The 15,643-nt window shown below is 33.2% G+C and overlaps 2 pseudogenes; one reads left to right on the forward strand and one right to left on the reverse strand.

The window, feature by feature from the left end:
• LOC149182972 (uncharacterized) overlaps positions 1 to 15,643 on the reverse strand; it is a 61,843-nt pseudogene that overhangs the window by 38,295 nt on the left and 7,905 nt on the right.
• On the forward strand, positions 9,054 to 11,963 carry LOC149182973 (uncharacterized; annotated as a pseudogene).

Consider the following 15,643-nt stretch of genomic DNA (forward strand, 5'->3'; position numbering starts at 1 on the left):
GCTACTTGGGGACATGTTGCTACACTGGAGGAATGTGAGAATCCAAAATCTGCATCCATGCAACACACAACATAACATAAGTAGTGTCAATCCAAAAGCCATTGTATAACGTTAAGCACATAAAAGATATAAGCTCTTTATTTATTAACTATCCTAGTAACATGAAAAACACAAATTTAACTAAAAAATGAAATACCAAAATAACAGGGTAGAAGGTCAATACAAAGATGCCCCATGGCATGAGGTGCGTTCAATATAGTGTATACTGAGAATTTTCCTGCTTTCAGGAAAATCTGTCGGCTGTTTCTGAGATGTTCCATGTCCAATCCTGCACACGGTAGGACTTCTTCCTATCCAAAAATCAGGCTACTCATGACCATCTCATGCATCAAATTGCTTTCTCATTCTCTTTCTCTTGCGTCTTTTCTTTGTGGCAGGTTGTATCACTGATGATGTGGAACATTCTGCTTCAAAACTCTCAGATGAAGTATGTAAGATATGCATGACATGTCTTTAGTCATTCTGCATCTGCTCTGTCAAGAATGATGGATCAGTCTCACACATGTCATGAGTTATAACTTGATCTCTTATGAATGGTGGATTAACCATGTGAGAATCAACCTGATTCTCATTAATTTCCATTTTTTCTGAGTCGCCTTCAATTAACCAGTTTTCAATGGAATAAATGACCTCATAATAAGATGGTGCTTGCTGCAGTAGATAGGGAGGCTTATGATCTTTTGATGTTTCCTTGTTTCTTTCATCTTCTCACTGATGCTGAAGTTTCTGTACCTGTATGGCTATCACATCCATCTGGGTAGAGTGTTCATCCTTCATAGCACTAACTTCCTTCACATAGTTTTCCTACATGGTCAATAAATTATTCTAAACACATATCTGACCAGCTTCCATATTTTTTATTACTTTTTCATTATCTTCTTTTATGGTCATCAAGCAATGTTGCATAGATTTTATCTCTTTCTCATGATTCACTTATATGATAGCTAACTGATTATTATAATCGAATCTGATGATGATCACTTCTTCATCCATAGTTGACAATCTGTTCTGAATCAAACTTATTTCTTCTTGATAACTTGTTTCCATGGTAGTCACGTGATTCGAATGATTAAATTCCATGATCGTCATATTTTCCTCTAGGGCTAATAACTTGCTTTGCATAGAAATGATTTCCTTGTCATGATTAGCTTTCATGGTTTCCATTTCCTCACCATGCTGACTCTGCATGTCGATCCTCATATCCTCCATATTCTGAGCACACATTTCTACTACAGTGGCTACATGATCAGAGTGTTTAATCTTCATGATTTCCATCTCCTCATCACATTTTTCCTGTTGAGTGTACAAACTTCTCATATCCTTGACGTAATCAGTTATAAATTTTTCTTGATTAAGCTCCATATTTTTTACCAACTATGTTTCACTGAACTTCATGTCTTTAACCAACTGCTTTAGTTCTTCTATAAGATGCTTATCATTCTCCCTTTCATTGTCGACATTGATTTGATAACTTCTTGCTGCTTTAGATATCACCTTGTTCCTGCTTCAGATATCAAACCCTTAGGCCCTAGGCCTTGGAGATCACTTGCCCAAGTTGCCAAAAAAAAATTCAATACCTAAAACACAATTTTTTTCCAAATTTTCTGCAAAAAGCCACCAATGATTAGCTTCAAAAAAATAATTATTCAAATCAGAAATGGAGCAAGACGAATCTAGGGAAAATGAGAGCTAGCATAGGGCCAATAGAACTAACGTTGGGCTAGGAGAAGCCAGATATGGGCTTAGGAGCCCCAAAACTTGAGACCCTTGTTCTTAAAAGATTATTTTGCTTTAGATCTTTAGATTTATTACAAAATCTTTAATGGTTGACGGTGCAAACAAATTTGGGACAATATATTGCACTGCAGGGCCTAGATCTGTCTCAAAACCCCTGGATTTGCTTGAAAAAATCTTAGATCTGAAGATTTACTTGGCCGATTTCCCAGATCTATTCCTGCAAACAATCTTTGGGTCCAGATATTGCTCTCCAGGGTCTAGATTTAGCTTAGATCTGAAGATTTTCTTGGCTAATTTCTCATATCAATTCCTGCACACACGCTTTGAGCTCGTATCTTGCCCTTTAGGGTCTATATCTAGCTCAGATCTAAAGATTTTCTTGGTTGGTTTCTCAGATCTATTCCTGCACAAGTGAAAAGAGAAAAACCCGATACCGAATATGTACAAAAATAGACAAAATCCCAAAAAACCAAGTGTTAAAATTCAAAATTATGTTACAAAGTTTCAAATTTACACAAATAATTTACAGATCTATAAAAATAATTTAAAGATCTATCAGATATGAGGAGTATGAGTCCAACTCCCCTCCTAGATGTGATAATATAAAGCTCTTAATAGCCAGATCTATCAAAATTTTGACAAAATATTTAAAATATTTTGAAATTTTAGATAGGTACTATCCCAAAAACACACTGCAGAAAAAAGATTATCATTAGATAAATCCTGAGGCTTATATGTAGTAGGCTCTTTAGAAAAAATGTGTTGAGAGTTGGATGGTACAACAGAAGACTATCCCCAAATGCTCAATGAGAACCTGAGAGATATTTTGAAAGCACTAGATCAACCATCAAATCAACTAGAGAAATAGAACAACAATAAAATTATGAAGAAATAGAGATACCGGCTACTTCAATTAAAATTAAAAATGGTACCCTAGATCCGACAAACTGAATAAGATACCTGTATTCAGATTATTTTAAGAGAGCTATTGATTGACAGTTTGAACATAATATTAAGTAGAAATTAAAACAATGTTACCATAAATTCATGAAGAGGAACACTATAGCACGTTGAAACCCCAAAGACTTGCATTAATTGAAAAAAGTATACAAGAGAGCTTGAGAGCTTAGTACATGAATAAGAGGTCGGATGAATTGATTGACAAATGACCTCCTATTTAAAGATAAATCTTCCAGTGGCTAGTTCGAGTGATCCTCATCAAAGCAATCTCAACTGTTGATGAGGATCAAAATTTCTTATGATCTCATTCGTCGAAATTTTAAATTCTTGAGGAAATTCAAATTTTTCAATTAAATGCATTTTAATTAATTCAGAAATTAATTTTTTCAATTAATTTCCTCAAAATTTTGACTTTTACTTGACCCAAGGGACCAAAGGCTTAAAATTTAAAAAAATAATCAATTTACCTTAGTTCCGGGACCTTTCAAATCTTGATTTTTAAGGACCAATGAATTTTTTCTTCGGAGAATTTAAATTTATCTAGGACCTAGAATTAATTAAATTTATGGTTTAGGATTTTAATTAATTTTTGGCCAGAAAATTTAATTAATTAACCTATGAGGGGATAAAATATTTTTCCAACCCTCAAGACACTTTACATCATGATTTTCATATTTTTAACATCTCAAGGGGGAAAAGCCATTTGTAAAAGACCCTCATAGACTAACCATTTCTGCGACACAAATATTATCCAGCAGACCAAAGAATTTGTAATAAAACAGCCAAACCAAATAGTCAGGATTATTCCCAAATCACTTTTACATAGAATCAATCTAGAACATTAGGACTCACCTAAGATCCCAATGACAAAATTCATTTTGGATTTGGGGTAAAGCTGAAGGAAAACTCTGCCGACCATTTGAGAATGGATCGGTGAGACAAAAAACCTTCCGGAATTTGGATCATCATTAGAAAAGTAGGTTTAATTACATACATGACACAGATTTGCTGAGACTATTTACATTATACACATGTAGAATGGGTTTACATTATAACATGATAATCATGCTAGTGATGATAGCTGAACGACACAAACATGTCGATCAGGCACTATCCCTTTTGTGAAAAAAGGGGGTGTACTGCTATGGGTCGTTGACACGTAGTGGTCAACACTACCAAATTTGTGTCTTGCTTATTTTTTACATTTGTAATGACCTTGTGTAGAGTTGGTTTGAAGAGCTTGATGTTAGAGTGAGAAGAATCTCTAAAAACCACAAGGACTACATTGTCTCGGCTGACCAATGCTTGGAGGGCACTCGATGTTCTTGGTGTTGTCGAGTCTCTTTGCTCGAAATGTCAACGGATACAATGGTATGGCCATAATATCACTTAATTTTATCCTCTTTACTAATCCATTTACAACTTGAAGGAGAGAAGTGATTAGCTAAGCATGTACCATTATGATCAACTCAAAGAAAGGTGATCAAGTAGATCCTGAAAATAATGCTGAGAGAGGCCCTCCTCTTATTGGTAACAAACAACTTGAAACCATAGGCTTATCAACTTAACAACCAGAGGTCTTTATTTGTAAATTCCATGTTGTAGTTGGTTGTAATTATTAGGAGAAAAATTGGTTCCTATGAGAAACTAAGACATGTCAATCATCCATTTCTTCATTAGTATTAAATAGAAAAACTACCATTTTTGTAGCAACTTTCTATTGCATGGTCGAACTACCTCATTAAATTCCCTATATCAGTAAGTAATGCTAGCAAGGTTTTCCTTTCCCAAGGCCTCATGTTATATACCATGGCATATTCACAGAAAAGAAAATTCTATGAAGACAACAATATGCTTCCCCCAACAATGAAACAACTCCGCAATATACTTTACCAACATAATCATTATCTCAGTCATGTCTTGGACAATGTTTGTCATTGTTGTCAAAGTATCCAGTGTATGAATTATGAATATTGTATACTATGATAAATATGATATCACTATGGTTACAAGGAAACCTATTTCTTGTTTAGGATGGCATAAATGCTTGCAAGCAATGTCACAAGATGGGAAGAATTTCAAGCAATAAAATATGTCTTGATATTTTAATTATCTTCAAAGATTGCTTTCTATGACTTACATTTCTGTGTTTAGAGGGAAGAGATTGATATCACAAAAATATACACATATTTGGAGGTTTCTTATATTCTCATTTATTCTATAATTAACAATGGTTCATAACCATCTAAAATATCCTTTTCATAATATTGTCATTCACAATCTACAAAAATCCTGCCATTTACATTTATTTCTCTAAGTCATGCTTAATTTTTTGCATGAAAAGCCACAAGTTGGCTCCCCTCTAAATAAACCTTTGTTCAGCTGATCACATATATATAAGAAGCATACCTCTTCCATTTCAAGAGATCAATTCAAGAACTCAGTGATCCAAGTGAGAATTTTCAGATCTGTGTAGAGTATTAAGAATATCTAGAACAGATCAAGGAGAATAAGGTGGGTTTCTTTAGTGGAATTTTTTAGTTATTTTCTATGCTTTTATTGGTGTTATATTGATCAAACTTAGTCTTCCGGAGCATATTTTTCCCAACAACTAAGAGAAAAACTTTGTCCCCTTGGAGCACAATACAACCCTAGTTCGGTGTGCTAACCTTGGGCTTACACAAAAGTAGTCTTAGATTTTAGGGAGCTACAAGCCTTAGCCCTGTGGGAGTTAATATAAGACCTATGGAGTTGTAGGTCTTTGTCCTGTAACAACAAATTCTTGTCCCTATAGCAACAGACCTCACCCTATGATATTTGGACTTATTGGAGTTGAAATTAGTACCCTTCTTGAACAACCTTTGGGCTATTTTTACAAATGACTTTTGGTATTACCTTGGAGCAGTTTTAGCTTATATTAAGAGCATATGTTCACACCTCTTTTGGAAGGTATCTAGTTTTATTGGCCATACAAGGAAGAAAGCATTCTCTTAAGGCTCTTAGTAGAATATATATCAAAGGATTTTACAACATATAAGCAAAATTTCATCAACATGAAAGGATACATGAAGAAGAAGTCAACTCCCTAAAAAAGAAAAGAGAGGAGAATAAGTAATGAAAATCCAACTGATAAAAAGGGAGAATATTGTGAGAGGTTTAAAGAAGATATTTCCTCCTTGAGGAATGAAGTTGAAAAGCTCAATAAGAAATTGAAAAGTTCCCGAGTATTAGATAACATTCTCAATTACCAAAGGTCAACATTTGAAAAAATTGGTCATGGCTATATAGATGCGACTTCATGAAAAAATTATGAAAACCTAAAATCACCTAAAAGTAAAGTGAAGGTAAAATTTGAGAGCCATATCCTTCTAAGATCTAGTCCTAGTGAAAGCAAGATAGGTGAGTTTGGAAGAAGCACTTCACCAAGAAGCTTTACAGATAATTTCAAGAGATTCATATCGAATGAAAGAAGAAACAAAGATCAACAAAGGTCTGAGGCTCCTCGAAGGAATAGAAAATTCAAAAAATTGGTAAGAGAATGCTCCTCATCCAGGTGCATAAGAATTTTCTTTGGTTATTGTTATTCTTGCACTAGTTTTGGTCATAAAGCTAAAAATTGTAAATCATACTGCAAGGATGATTGGAATGGTTATCATCAAAACCCTAGATGTAAGATTGCTAGTAGAAAAAACATAATCCTCAATGGCTATTATAATTTAGTTGCTCCACCATTCAGGTTCAATGTAGAATATTATCAATGTCACAACTTTCATCCTATAGCAAGATACTATAGAAGTGGCATGAAACCAGTTCCTAAAAAATCAAAACACACAATTTACCTAGGAAACCTAAAAAGATTCAGACAAGAAAACAAATTGAACCTAAAATTGAACTTGCCTTGATTGCCCCAAACGCTTTCTCAAGTTGTTGAATAGTAAAAGTGTCTCAAGCAAGAGCTATGATCCATTAATCTTTATAAATTGATGTCTTGCCTAAGTAAATTGAAAGTGATCTATATTCATCCTCCTTGTCCCTTGAAATATATACTTCTTCATGCTGATATCCATTCTTTATTACTCAAGCATGTGACCATATCACTACTCATCATTACTTGTGCTGATTCATATCACCCATTTATGCAATATATCAAAGTTTGTAATAATCTAGCTCTAATATGGCTTTTAGATGCAAAAATATATGACAATGAAATAAAATATCGACTTCTCAAGAATGAGGATTTTCCATACAGAATATGTATTGGTTTCCTATAACTGCAGAAGATTCATCGAAGGATATAACTGTAAAAATGTAAAATAAGCCAGACCTAATTATTAGAAATTATAGTGATGGGATTCTAGTAGCATCCTTGGTTGCAAAGAAATTAGAGGTTACTCAGTGTAATATAGCACATGCTCTAGAAAGACCAAATATGTAGATTCAAATATCAACTGAAAAAGTTTGATGAGAAGTACCATTTCTATTATGTGTTCACAACAAACATTATTGCAATAAATCATGGAAATTTCATTATTACAAGTACACATCAAGAAATTGCATGAAGAATGGCCTCTTCTATGCAATGGTCTAAGAGTGTAATAGGTTCTCTATCCAAAATAGTAAAGAAAAACTATTTTCTTCTCAACAAAAATCTTTACCAGGACTATAGTCGAAGGCAAAAGGATTCTGCACCCATAATAGTTACTTAAAAATCTTGTAGCGGTAATAGAAGCTTAGGATGGATGGAAGAAGATTCAACAATGGGTGTCTGGGCATATCTTGTAGTAAGCTATCACTGTCCCACCGTTCATTGGTTTTTTCCATATAAAGCCAGAAATTTTGAACTATATTCGTGTCAATGTTAAGAATATTTCCACAGAAAAATGTAATGTGGCCAAACACCTTTAGCTTAAGGAATGCCTTATGGATAATAAATGGGCCAAGGATGAACATTAGAATTCGATTTAATCAAATTTTAAACCCCTTCTCCTATAATTAGTTGCATCTGTAATTACTGGATCATCATAGCAAATTAACCGTTTGGTTTGAATGTATTATGTCTCTACCTTTTAGTCATTTTTCTTGGTTATTTTCTTACCCTGGGATATCGTATGAAATAGGATTTCATGAACTAGCTAATGTTTACTAGTTATTGAAGCTTGGAGGCTCTGATTTTCATGGAAGAGGTGGCCCTCCTGAAACTGATTTAGGAAGAGTAAATATTCTAGATTCAGCAATGCATGAATTTCTCAAGGTAGCTCAGCCTATTTAGCATGAAGCTATTAGGAATATCTTACTCAACTTTGTAGAATAGAGCAAGGGAATTGGATTTGATTCCTCTCACAAATACAAATGTTTAAAAGGTGACATGCATCTCAGAAGTAATTTCCTGGGTGACAAGGAAGAGATTGTAGCTTTTCATCTATCTTCTTGGTTGACCAAAGAAGAAAGGTTAACCATTGAAGAGGAAGTCGTCAAACTAAAACTTTCATACACTGTTATTTCCAATAAGGGGAAAGAGACTTTTGTTGTTAGTAGATAGCCTCCAATGCTATTCTATGATAATTTTGTGAACTGCTACAAGGGTCCACATTTGATCTCCATTCACTTGTTGAAGCCCTGCATCAGGGCTATTAAGATGTTCACTATTTTACAAATGTCAGACATGATTTCAATACATCAAATTATTCTATTTTCATGGAATTCAAAAATAAATTTGTAATGTTATTTTTTCATGGAAATACTAAATTATTTTGTTTTGAGATCACCTAGTTTGAGTTGTTCATTGCAGCCACCACTTGATCCTTTAACAAGCATTTGAAATTCAAAGCGTAATAAAGCTCTTTTAGTTGCTTTCCAGAAGAATATTGCTACAAGGCAATGAATATTACTAGGATTAAACTAGATGTTTCACTTGGTACCATAGGTCGTGTAATAGGGCTGTACTCCATTTCAATCTATGGTAGTAGACTAATTTCTAATTGCCCCATGTACAATGACATATGATATAATATATTACCCACATAACTGTAACTTCTAATCTTCTAATAGATCATGTAAGGAAGAAAACATTTATCTTTGAAAAGCTATGGGCCCACATCGTACAACTTGATAATTAACATGAATTTTGAATCTATGACTTTGCACAACGCTCTGTTATAATTTGGTGTCTGGTCATAGTGACAATCTCCTAGTTCTAGTTGGTTTGAGGCCCTTGGTAAGGATCCTCTGTTCATATGATGGAGTAAACAACCTACTTGTATATTTATTTCTATTGGATTTAGCTGGTTGAATGCAACATGGTATATATTAATGGTCTTGGAAAGGGAATTGATGGTGCAACTACAAGAGTAGAGAACATTTTAGATGCTGCTTATATCATACTCAACAAGAATTCTTTATCAGGTTACATGATTTTTTTCTTTCTATATTTAGATGTAAGGGATTCATTGATTTTCCTTGCTCCAAGTGATGATATAGCTTCATTCATATATTTTTCCCTTTATCAGAACCCCGTTTCAGTTGTCAGAAAGCTTAAAGCAATTGGCCTTCATGGAATCGAAGTATATAGAAGTGATGGAAAAGAAGCTGGTAAGGTCTTTGATGTGCAGATGTTTTGTCTGTTCTGATTATTTATTTAGGATCGAGCTTTGAGAATGGTCACTGCATTTTCTTATGTCTTTGTAGTTTAAATTTGATTTAATCAAAGTTAAAACCCCTTCTCCTATAAGTAGTTGCAACTATGATTACTGCATCATCAGAGAAACTATACTATTTGGTTTGAATGTATTATGTCTCTACCTTTCAGTCATTTGTCTTGGTTCTTTTCTTACTTTGGTATAATATTTTTTTCTTACTTTTGTATAATATTTTTTTCTTACTCTTGTATAATATTTTTTTCTTTAGGGGCATAACCAGATATTAGTTCTATGATGTAATATCTAAAATGTGGTGGAGGAATACCATGAAGAGGTTATTCAAAAAAGGTATATCTATTTTCTTTGGGTTTCCATTTTGATTTTCATTAGCAATATCATCCATTGAATACTACTGTAAAAAATAGGCTTGGGTTCCCTTCTTAATCATATTTTCCAAGGATTATATCTTATTTCTTTGGGTTTCCATTTTGATTTTCATTAGTAGTATCAACCATTGAATACTAGTGTAATAAATAGGCTTGGGATCCCTTCTTAATCATATTAAAGTATTATATCTATTTACTTTGGGTCGAGATTTTGATTTTCATTAGCAGCATTTTCCATTAAATACTAGTGTAAAAAATAACCTTGGGATCCTTTCTTAATCATATATTCCATTCCATTGGATGACATTAATTGGGGAGGGGGATAGTTGATTCCTTGAAACTTGTACTTTCTTCCATTTATAAAAAGTCTTCTAAATGTTTCTTATAAATTTGACCCAACTATACCAAGTGTGACTAATTCTTGGGTTCCTAACACAATGTCTACACTTACAATTGGCATAACATACATAGAAGACTTTAATTTGTTTCCATTAATAGATAATTCTACCTTATGGAAGTTTTTGCCACATGAAGTAGTCTTATTCCTAAGAATTGAGACTTAAAATTAAGAGGCAGGGTAAACAAATATGTTTAATTACTTCAATATCCTTGTATGTATAAAGTAATGTCAATTGTTGCTATCTATAAGAACTGCCATTTTAGTTTTCTTGATGTAGCTATAAAATTGAGGAGTTTAGGGTTGAGAAATACATGTCATTGTGATCACATAAAGTGTTGGAGTATTGTCAAATTTCTAGATGCCGAATTCATCGAAGTTTGTTTCTACGTTAGAAGATGCATCTCCAACTTCTTCATCACTATCGCTATCATATTTTTTTTTTTTTAGGTAGAATTTTTTATTCTTATACTTATGTACAAGAGTCCAATTAGGAGCATTGCATCTAGAACATTGACACTTATCCTTATTTTCATTTGATGGTGAGATACTTTGGTGAGGAGGAATATTATTCAAACTTGATTATTCCAGTTGGAAATAAAGGAGTTTGTTTAAGAAACATTTGTTTTTCTTCAATGAGGTTGGTTTTTGACAAACTAATTCAACATATTTGATATCTAGTACTTGAAATTTATTCTATATGCTCATTTTTAACCTAGTAATGGAAATTTGTAGAAGGAACTCATCAAATATGTCATAGATGTAGGTGGCTAATACATGGAGCTCATTAAAAAATTCATCCACTATCCATGTTTGTTGCAAGCGAGTAAGCTTGGTGAGAAATTTGTCTTCTTCTATATCCTAAAATCATTTGAATTTTTTTCTTGAAGGTGTCCCAATCTCTCACTGATCCTTCCTAACATTTAGAGTCCCACCATATGAACCATTAAGCATTTTTGTCCAGGTACATCAATGTAATGTTGATTTTGTTGTCTTCATTCATATATTGTGCCCTTTATTAGAACCCCATTGTAGTTGTCAAAAAGCTTAAAGCAACTGGCCTTCATGGAATTGAAGTATATAGAAGTGATGGAAAAGTAGCTGGTAAGGTCTTTGATGTGTAGATGTTTTGACTATTCTGATTATTTTTTTGGGAGCGAGCTTTGAGAATGTTTGTTGTATTTTCTTATGTCTTTGTAGTTTAAATTTGATTTAATCAAAGTTACAACCCCTTCTCCTATAGTAGTTACAGCTATGATTACTGCATCATCATAGCAACTTTACTATTTGGTTTGAATGTATTATGTCTCTACCTTTCAGTCATTTGTCTTGGCTATTTTCTTACTCTGGTATATTGTATGAAATAGGATTTCATGAATTAGCTAATGCTTACCAGTTATTGAAGCTTGGAGGCTCTGATTTTCATGGAAGAGGTGGCCCCGATGAACTGATTTAGGAAAAGTAAATATTCCAGTTTCAACAATGCATGAATTTCTCAAGATAGCTCAGCCTATTTGGCATGAATCTATTAGGAATATCTTACTCATGTTTGCAGAAGAGAGAAAGGGAATTGGCTTTGGTTCCTTTGACAAGTACAAACATTTAAAAGGTGACATTCATCTAAGAAATAACACCCTAGGTGACAAGGAAGAGATTGTAGCTTTGCATCTATCTTCTTGGTTGACCAAAGAAGAAAGGTTAACCATTGAAGAGGAAGTCGTCAAACTAAAACTTTCATACATTGTTATTTGTGATAAGGGGAAAGAGAATTTTGTTGTTAGTAGATAGCCTCAAATGTTATTCTATGATAATTTTATGAATGTTGTTGCATGGGTCCACATTTGATCTCCATTCACTTGTTGAAGCCCTGCATCAGGGCTAGTAAGATGTTCACTTGTTTACAAATGTCAGACATCATTTCTATACATCAAATTGTTCTGTTTTCATGGAATTGAAAGATACATTAGTAATGTTATTTTACCTTGGAAATACTAAATTATTTTGTTCTGAGATCACCCAATTTAAGTTGTTCATTGCAGCCACCACTTGATCCTTTAACAAGCATTTGAAATTCAAAGCATAATAAAGCTCTTTTAGTTTCTTTCTAGAAGAAGATTTCTACAAGCCAATGAATATTACTAGGATTAAAATAGATGTTGCACTTGGTACCATAGGTTGTGTAATAGGGTTGTACTCCATTTCAGTCTATGGCAGTAGACTGATTTCTAACTGCTCCATGTACAATGACATATGATGTAATATATTACCCACATCACTGTAACTTCTAATCTTCTAATAGATCATGTAATGAAGAAAATATTTATCGTTGAAAAGATATGGGCCCATGTCGTACAACTTTATAATTAACATGAATTTTGAATCTATGACTTTGCACAATGCTTTGTTATAATTTGGTGTCTAGTCGTAGTGAAAATCACCCTAGTTGGTTTGAGGCCCTTGGTAAGGACCATATATTCATATGATGGAGTAAACAACCTACTTGTATATTTATTTCTATTGGATTTAGCTGGTTGAATGCAACATGGTATATATTAATGTCTTGGAAAGGGAATTGATGGTGCAAGAGTAGAGAACATTTTGGATGATGCTTATATCACACTCAACAAGTATTCTTTACCAAGTTACATGAATTTTCTCTTTCTATATTTATATGTAAGGGATTCATTAATTTTCCTTGCTCCATGTGATGATATAGCTTCATTTCAGACCTTACATTTTCAGGTGATAAAAGTATTATGGTTCATGGTGGTATTCGCATAGGGACTCCTACATTAACCAGTCGTGGGCTTCTTGAGGATGGCTTTATTAAGGTTGCAGATTTTATCCACGAGGGGATGCAGATAGCCATTAAGGCTAAGGGCTCTATGAAAAGTATTAGACCAAAATAGGTTTGCAGAGGCATTAGATCTGACAACCATCTTTAGACCAAAAATAGGTTTGCAGAGGCATTGTGGATGATATTAGATGCAGAAAATAGTGTTTGGTTTGCATGAAACATCATGGTAAATAATAATAATGATTTAGTAGATTAGTTAATAGGATGGAACTGAACTCAAAGATGGGATCTTTAATGTAGAAACACTATGGCAATCATTGTTAGTGTATCACAGAATGTCGAGTGTAGATTCCCATTATTGCAATTGTTAAAAGTGTGCAACAGTGTTGGCACTCCCAACCTTGTATGGAAAGTAGTGATAATGATTAAGATCAGATTATACGATGGGCTGAAATTTAAAGGAAGTAACAGGAAATAAAGATGTGAAGATCGTTGGTCTAGTGGGATTAAAAAAAACATTAAAAGTAATAATGTTATCCAAAAACAACCACTTATGGCTAAATGGGTCATGCTTTGAATAACAATTTCATTAATAAAAACTAAGAAATTATAAATGGCTCTAGTTATTCATGGTACATGCTATAGACAATATGGATGTTGTTGAAATATGTAACTAGGTCTTCATAATGACATGTGTAATCATGATTTTATGTAATTGATGTAAAGAAGAAAATAAAATTATTTTGTAATGCTTGAGTCATGGGTGAGGTTCATGAATAGGGCCATAATTACAGTCATGTGTTTCCATAACCATATTTGAATACCTTTGTTTGAGATGATGTACATTATTTCCCTTCATTCCATCCCTTTTATGTAGGCGTTTGTGAACTCTCATCTGATATCCAATCATGGAGATGAGTGGTAATGATGTGTTGGGAGGAGTTGGTGGTATCAATGTTGTTCTTAGCAAACCACATGGGGTTGTGTATGTTGAATATAGTTGTAGAATGTTTTCATCCATGATGATTTGTGTGATGCATAACCTTCAACAATGGCAACAATTGCACCGTATGATTTTTCATGACAATAGTAAGAGCACTTTGTTTTGTAATGGAAACAGATTATCATTTTACAAGAAATATGGTGAATATGAAAAATGCTAATGGGACTTGGAAATGGTGCTTGCTACAATTAGTATGGTGCATCAATAATACAGAGGATGATGAAATGGAGTTAATAGAGAAAGTGTGAGATGGAAGATATGATATGGAGTATGAAGGTGATGATTGATGATTCTTGCAAATAGAACTTGTAACAGGATGTACAATTTTTATTTATTCTGATGATTTTTGTATAGATACATTAATCCTTCCAATTGTTTTATTGGTGTAGGTATCTTGGAATGCTTTGTTTCTCAATCTAGTTTGAGATCTTCATTAACCTATTGCTAGTCATATTTAGTGCATGTGTGCTTGAAAACACTTATGAACCAAACGTTTTTTTCCCTCCTTTTTTTCCTTTGTTTTTCATTTTTCATGTCAAGCTATTCTTGCTAGTTTCAGTTTTCACTAGTGCCTTACCCCATTTATCCTAATAAGGATTTTATGAGGAATTCCTTTATTGTAGACTTAAGGTTGCCTCCATGGTGGTTTTTAGCCAAAGGTCTATCCCAAGTGCATTAATGAGGTTTCCACTTGGATATTATATTATTATTATTATTTTGTTTTTCATTTGCAATGTTTCTGATATCTAGGCGAATTGAGAAAATTTTTACTCTCATCCACACCAAATTGTTAGGATTTGAATATGGTTGTGACTTATTTCTTTTATAGAGGCTTATTGTAGATATTTTTTAAAGAGCGACTGCAACAACCCTTGGATTTCTTAGTGATTCACTATTTTGTACTATTGATTTGCCATGATTTTACAAGATAATATAATCTAGTGAGAGATTCACCATGATTTTACATGATAATATAATCCTGTGAGAGATTTTCCAATATATCTATATATATATATATATATATATATATATATATATATATATATATATATCTATCTATCTATCTATCTATCTATCTATCTATCTATCTATCTATCTATCTATCTATCTATATATATATATATATATATATATATATATATATATATATATATATATATATATATATATATATATATATATATAATATAACCGCCTTCCATTTTTCCTATGTATCATGGAGATTCACCCATTTATTATACATATAGATTTAGGGAGCCTCTTAAAATTTTCCCTGATTGACTCTTACAAATTTGTCAATACCCTTTTACTCCCCCCTTTGCTTCAGATATGTTGTTCTTGTGAGTTGTCTTGTTGCATGCCTAGTTGTTCCACCATATCTCCCTATTTCTGCCCTTGGTTAGCCATATATTGCTGGAACATTTCTTTGTACAATTTCTTTTGGTCCTCTGGGATGAATCTTTCATCTAGGTGCCTCCATTCATTCAAGAGTCTTTTCAGAACCACTTCCTCTGTGCTCAAATCCTCCCTGGCGGCATCAACTTCCATTGCAGTAAGATCTATTGGTTCCAACTCTTATTTCTCTCTTAATTCTATTTGGGCTTTCCTCTTTGGGGTGATCATAGATTTGGCTGGATTGCTTCCCCTCTCCCTATCTTGATTCTATGT

This window comes from Pinus tabuliformis, chromosome 3_2 (genome assembly GCF_031772625.1).
Source record: "Pinus tabuliformis cultivar Carrire ecotype Pingquan chromosome 3_2, CPIR1, whole genome shotgun sequence".
NCBI lineage: Eukaryota > Viridiplantae > Streptophyta > Pinopsida > Pinales > Pinaceae > Pinus > Pinus tabuliformis.